Source organism: Pan troglodytes, chromosome 8, assembly GCF_028858775.2.
Source record: "Pan troglodytes isolate AG18354 chromosome 8, NHGRI_mPanTro3-v2.0_pri, whole genome shotgun sequence".
NCBI lineage: Eukaryota > Metazoa > Chordata > Mammalia > Primates > Hominidae > Pan > Pan troglodytes.
Window position 1 is genome coordinate 123,617,366 of NC_072406.2, and position 6,920 is coordinate 123,624,285.

Here is a 6,920-nt window from a genome sequence, read left to right on the forward strand (position 1 = left end):
TATCTAAAAGCACTAGAGAGATTCTGAGGTTACCAGAACTGAGGGGCCAGGATTACAGAGATAGGGGACATGCAGGAAAGTCAGCCTGTGACAGTTATTCCCTTGAGGCTTTTGCCTTTTCTTAAAGAGGAGTTACAGAACAAGAGGCAGAGAATGAGAGCAAGAGAGAATATGATAAGTTTCAGGAAAGAGCACAGTGTGACGAAAAAGCTAAGTGGCACTTTCATCAGTCTAACACTACAGGAGAGAGAAAACATTGAAGTTTGAGACTCTAAGAATGAGGGATCTTGGAAAACACACAAGATTTTCAGGGTGAATCAGGGATCTTGGAAAACACACAAGATTTTCAGGGTGAATCCTTCAAGGGCTACATTATAGAAGTGGGGTTGGATCAGAGGTTGACCAAGCCTTACAAAGTCTGAGAATAAACCTCAAAGAAGGGAGTCCCCTGATTGGTTTAAGGCGTTATGGCCCTGTTCTAACCACCTGCCAAGAGGATCAATGATTGGCTGATAACACCAAATAATGCCAATGAGGATGTGGAGCAAACAGGAATTCTCATTCATTGCTCCTATTCAAAAATGACACAATCATTTTGGAAGATAGTTTGCCATTTCCTTAAAAACCGAAATACAGTCTTACTATATAATCCAATAATTGTGCTACTGGGTATTTACCCAAAAGAGTTGAAAATTATGTCTACACAAAAATCTGAATGTGAATAGTAGCTTTATTTATAATGGCCCAAAACTGGAAGCAACCAAGATGTCTTTTAGTTGGTAAATAGATCAACAACATGTGGTTCATCCATACAATAGTATATTATTTGACAGTAAAAAGAAATGAGCTATTAAGCCACAAAAATAGGTGGAAGAACCTTAAATGCATATTTCTAGGCAAAAGAAGTCCGTTTGAAAGGAATACACACTATATGATTCTAACTATATGACATTCTGGAAAAAGCAAAACTATAGAGATAGTAAAACGATCAGTGACTGCCAGGGTTTAGAAGGAGGAGAGGGATGGATAGGTGGAGCATAGGGAATTTTTAGGGTATTATTGTATAATAGTGGTATATTCATGACATTGTGCATTTGAGGGAACATAGAGAACTATATAACACAAAGAGTGCATCTTAATACAAACTTTGAACTTTAGGTAATGATAACAAATCAATATTGTTTCATTAACTGTAACAAATGTATTATACTAAAGCAAGATATTAAAAACAGAGGAAACTGTATATGTGTGACAGGGAGAGCTTATATGGGAACTCTGTGCTACCTGTCAATTTTCTGTAAACCTAAAAAGTAAATTTTATTATAAAACAAAAACTAATTGATAAGCAATTTACAAGTAAAAAACTAAGAGATAGACAAATGTGCAATCACAGTAAGACACATTAACATACCTTGGTAACTGACAGAACAAGCAGAGCAAAATGCTCAGTGAGGACATAGAAAATCAGTAAAAACACAATTCAAGAAAACCTGATCTAACTGACATATGTACAACACAGTGCCAACAGTGGCAGAATACACATTCTATTAAGTGCATGTAGAACAAAACTGATTACAAGCAGAAACATAAATATCAATATACATATTTTTTGAGAGTCTAATCTCCTCTAATTACTCAAATAATCTTATTTTTGACTGCACTTGGACTTAGGGTAGAAGCTTGCAGAGAGGACAGTCTGCATCTCTTGGCAATCTGTTCCTGGCATTTTTCTTTGGCTTCCGTCATTGTCTTGGCCAGAAGTTTAGCCTATTCTGTGGCCTCTTTTTTATTTTTCTTAATACTTTGTTTCTTCAGAGCAATACACTGGTGTTTGTGTTGCAGGACACGTGGAATAACAAGATGCTGACTCTTGGGTGCTTTGGTCCTGGGTTTCTTACCTTTTTTGTCTAAAAGGTTTCTTACAACATATTGGAGGATGTCATCTTGTTTAGGCAGATTAAAAAGACTGTGGATTCTGCTAGCTCCTTTGGGCCCCAGGTAATGAGGTACCATAGTATCAGTCAGTACAGGAACATTATTCTCTCCTTTTTTAAATTTTACAATAACCAAGTTGAGAACATTCAGACTGACATCCACAATGCAACCTCGAACAGATTTGTGCTTTTTTTCTCCAGTTCTCCTTGGTCTATAACAGGAATGCCCCTTTCTCAGTAGCAGGCAGACACAGCCATGGGTCAAGACACACCACTGCATGGGGAAACCTTGTTTGTCATTCCCACCACTGACTCAGACCACATAACCACTCTATTCTTCACTCAGAGTGTTAGCAGCAACTTCTGTTACCACACACTTCTCATAAAAAGTATGAAATTTGCATTCATCATCCACTTCAATGAGTTTCTGGAAGCCAGTGGCTGGGAAGGACATATTCAGTTTCATCTTGAAGCAGTTGATCACCTCTGAGGTGTCATGAAAAGGTGCTCAATATATTTTAAGTGAACAATTTCATTCAGGCTGTGCTGGAATCAAGCACAAAAGAATGCTAAAACATCCCCAATTACTTGGAAATTAAGCAACATATTTTGAAACAATCCAGGGATTGAAGGTAGAATCACAAGTAATATTATGAAATATTTCAAACTAAATGAAAATGAAAATATGATATAAAATTTTGGAGGATGCTAATAAAACTGTGGTTAAGGGGAAATTTTTAGGTCTAAATGCATACATTAATAAAAGATGGAAGGCTGAAAAATCTCAGTATCACTCTCAGAAAGAACATTCAATAGATCCCAAATGAAACTGAAAGAAAAAATAACAAAGAACAAAATTAATGAAACAGAAAATATAAACACAAAAGATTCAAAGAGCGAAAAGTTGAATGTTTGAAAAGGTGAATAACATTGTTAAATCTCTAGCAAGTCTAGGCAAGAAGAAAAGAGGAGAAATTAAAAAAAAAATCAATAGCAGAAATAAAAAGGGAGATTGCCACAGGTCATTCAGAGATTTGGAAAGATAACAAGAGAATATACTGAAGAATTATATTCCTGAAAATTTGGAAATGTAGACGTAGGGCACAAATTTCTTAAAAGGCCATTTGTAAAAACCTGGTACAGTAAGAAATAGAGAATCAGAATGGTCTTATATCATTTAAAGGAATTGAATGTGCAATAAAGAACTCTTTCACAAAGAAATATCTAGGCCCAGCTGTCATCTTCTCCAGTAAATTCTTCTAAATCTTGAAGGAATAAATAAGAATTTTATGAAAATGCTTGCAGAAAGTTAAAAAGAAGAGGAAACATTTTCAAATTTGTTTTATGAGGACAGCATACACTTAATACCAAAACCTAACACATACAGGACCAGAAAAGAAAGTTACAGGAAAATCTCAAGAGCATAAATGAAAAGTCCAAACTAAAAATTAGTAAATAACTCTAGTGATGTATATGTGTGCATGTGTGTGCGGGGGAGGGGTAGGTAGACAGGTGACTGGTTTTATTTCAGGAATAAAGTTTGAAAACAGAGTTTGTGAAGTTTGTTTATATTTAATAAACAATGTTATTTACCACATTAACAGAATAGGGGAGAAAAATAATATAATAATCTCAACAAAGACATTTATAAAATCAATCCCCATTTATAATAAAAATTCTTAGCAAACCAAGAATGTAAAGGCCATCCCATATCTGATAACACTATTTACAAAAACCCTATAATGAGCATAATACTTAATGATAAAATATCAAAATTTTGCCTCTATGATCAGAAATGAGACAAGTATGTTTATTGTTAACTCTCTTTTTTTTTATTATAAGGTTTTAGGGTACATGTGCACATTGTGCAGGTTAGTTACATATGTATACATGTGCCATGCTGGTGCGCTGCACCCACTAACTCGTCATCTAGCATTAGGTATATCTCCCAATGCTATCCCTCCCCTCTCCCACCACCCCACAACAGTCCCCAGAGTGTGATATTCCCCTTCCTGTGTCCATGGTGATCTCAATGTTCAGTTCCCACCTATGAGTGAGAATATGCGGTGTTTGGTTTTTTGTTCTTGTGATAGTTTACTGAGAATGATGATTTCCAATTTCATCCATGTCCCTACAAAGGACATGAACTCATCATGTTTTATGGCTGCATAGTATTCCATAGTGTATATGTGCCACATTTTCTTAATCCAGTCTATCATTGTTGGACATTTGGGTTGGTTCCAAGTCTTTGCTATTGTGAATAATGCTGCAATAAACATACGTGTGCATGTGTCTTTATAGCAGCATGATTTATAGTCCTTTGGGTATATACCCAGTAATGGGATGGCTGGGTCAAATGGTATTTCCAGTTCTAGATCCCTGAGGAGTTGCCACACTGACTTCCACAATGGTTGAACTAGTTTACAGTCCCACCAACAGTGTAAAAGTGTTCCTATTTCTCCACATCCTCTCCAGCACCTGTTGTTTCCTGACTTTTTAATGATCGCCATTCTAACTGGTGTGAGATGGTACCTCATTGTGGTTTTGATTTGCATTTCTCTGATGGCCAGTGATGATGAGCATTTTTTCATGTGTTTTTTGGCTGCATAAATGTCTTCTTTTGAGAAGTGTCTGTTCATGTCCTTTGCCCACTTTTTGATGGGGTTGTTTGTTTTTTCTTGTAAATTTGTTTGAGTTTATTGTAGATTCTGGATATTAGCCCTTTGTCAGATGAGTAGGTTGCGAAAATTTTCTCTCATTTTGTAGGTTGCCTGTTCACCCTGATGGTAGTTTCTTTTGCTGTGCAGAAGCTCTTTAGTTTAATTAGATCCCATTTGTCAATTTTGTCTTTTGTTGCCATTGCTTTTGGTGTTTTAGACATGAAGTCCTTGCCCATGCCTATGTCCTGAATGGGACTGCCTAGGTTTTCTTCTAGGGTTTTTATGGTTTTAGGTCTAACGTTTAAGTCTTTAATCCATCTTGAATTGATTTTTGTATAAGGTGTAAGGAAGGGATCCAGTTTCAGCTTTCTACATATGGCTAGCCAGTTTTCCCAGCACCATTGATTAAACAGGGAATCCTTTCCCCATTGCTAGTTTTTCTCAGGTTTGTCAAAGATCAGATAGTTGTAGATATGTGGCATTATTTCTGAGGGCTCTGTTCTGTTCCATTGATCTATATCTCTGTTTTGGTACCAGTACCATGCTGTTTTGGTTACTGTAGCCTTGTAGTATAGTTTGAAGTCAGGTAGTGTGATGCCTCCAGCTTTGTTATTTTGGCTTAGGATTGACTTGGCAATGCGGGCTCTTTTTTGGTTCCATATGAACTTTAAAGTAGTTTTTTCCAATTCTGTGAAGAAAGTCATTGGTAGCTTGATGGGGATGGCATTGAATCTGTAAATTACCTTGGACAGTATGGCCATTTTCACGATATTGATTCTTCCTACCCATGAGCATGGAATGTTCTTCCATTTGTTTGTATCCTCTTTTATTTCCTTGAGCAGTGGTTTGTAGTTCTCCTTGAAGAGGTCCTTCACATCCCTTGTAAGTTGGATTCCTAGGTATTTTATTCTCTTTGAAGCAATTGTGAATGGGAGTTCACTCATGATTTGGCTCTCTGTTTGTCTGTTGTTGGTATATAAGAATGCTTGTGATTTTTGTACATTGATTTTGTATCCTGAGACTTTGCTGAAGTTGCTTATCAGCTTAAGGAGATTTTGGGCTGAGACAATGGGGTTTTCTAGATATACAATCATGTCATCTGCAAACAGGGACAATTTGACTTCCTCTTTTCCTAATTGAATACCCTTTATTTCCTTCTCCTGCCTAATTGCCCTGGCCAGAACTTCCAACACTATGTTGAATAGGAGTGGTGAGAGAGGGCATCCCTGTCTTGTGCCAGTTTTCAAAGGGAATGCTTCCAGTTTTTGCCCATTCAGTATGATATTGGCTGTGGGTTTGTCATAGATAGCTCTTATTATTTTGAAATACGTCCCATCAATACCTAATTTATTGAGAGTTTTTAGCATGAAGGGTTGTTGAATTTTGTCAAAGGCTTTTTCTGCATCTATTGAGATAATCATGTGGTTTTTGTCTTTGGCTCTGTTTATATGCTGGATTACATTTATTGATTTGCGTATATTGAACCAGCCTTGCATCCCAGGGCTGAAGCCCACTTGATCATGGTGGATAAGCTTTTTGATGTGCTGCTGGATTCGGTTTGCCAGTGTTTTATTGAGGATTTTTTCATCAATGTCCATCAAGGATATTGGTCTAAAATTCTCTTTTTTTGTTGTGTCTCTGCCTGGCTTTGGTATCAGAATGATGCTGGCCTCATAAAATGAGTTAGGGAGGATTCCCTCTTTTTCTATTGATTGGAATAGTTTCAGAAGGAATGGTACCAATTCCTCCTTGTACCTCTCTGGTAGAATTTGGCTGTGAATCCATCTGGTCCTGGACTCTTTTTGATTGGTAAGCTATTGATTATTGCCACAATTTCAGCTCCTGTTATTGGTCTATTCAGAGATTCAACTTCTTCCTGGTTTAGTCTTGGGAGAGTGTATGTGTCCAGGAATTTATCCATTTCTTCTAGATTTTCTAGTTTATTTGCGTAGAGGTGTTTGTAGTATTCCCTGATGGTAGTTCATATTTCTGTGGGATCGGTGGTGATATCCCCTTTATCATTTTTTATTGTGTCTATTTGATTCTTCTCTCTTATTTTCTTTATTAGTCTTGCTTGCGGTCTATCAATTTTGTTGATCCTTTCAAAAAACCAGCTCCTGGATTCATTAATTTTTTGAAGGGTTTTTTGTGTCTCTATTTCCTTCAGTTCTGCTCTGATTTTAGTTATTTCTTGCCTTCTGCTAGCTTTTGAATGTGTTTGCTCTTGCTTTTCTAGTTCTTTCAATTGTGATGTTAGGGTGTCAATTTTGGATCTTTTCTGCTTTCTCTTGTGGGCATTTAGTGCTATAAATTTCCCTCTGCACAC

The 6,920-nt window shown here is 36.7% G+C and overlaps 1 pseudogene; it reads right to left on the reverse strand.

The window, feature by feature from the left end:
* Positions 1-1,635: 1,635 nt before the first annotated feature.
* Positions 1,636-2,400, reverse strand: LOC104008325 (small ribosomal subunit protein eS6-like; annotated as a pseudogene).
* Positions 2,401-6,920: the final 4,520 nt, after the last annotated feature.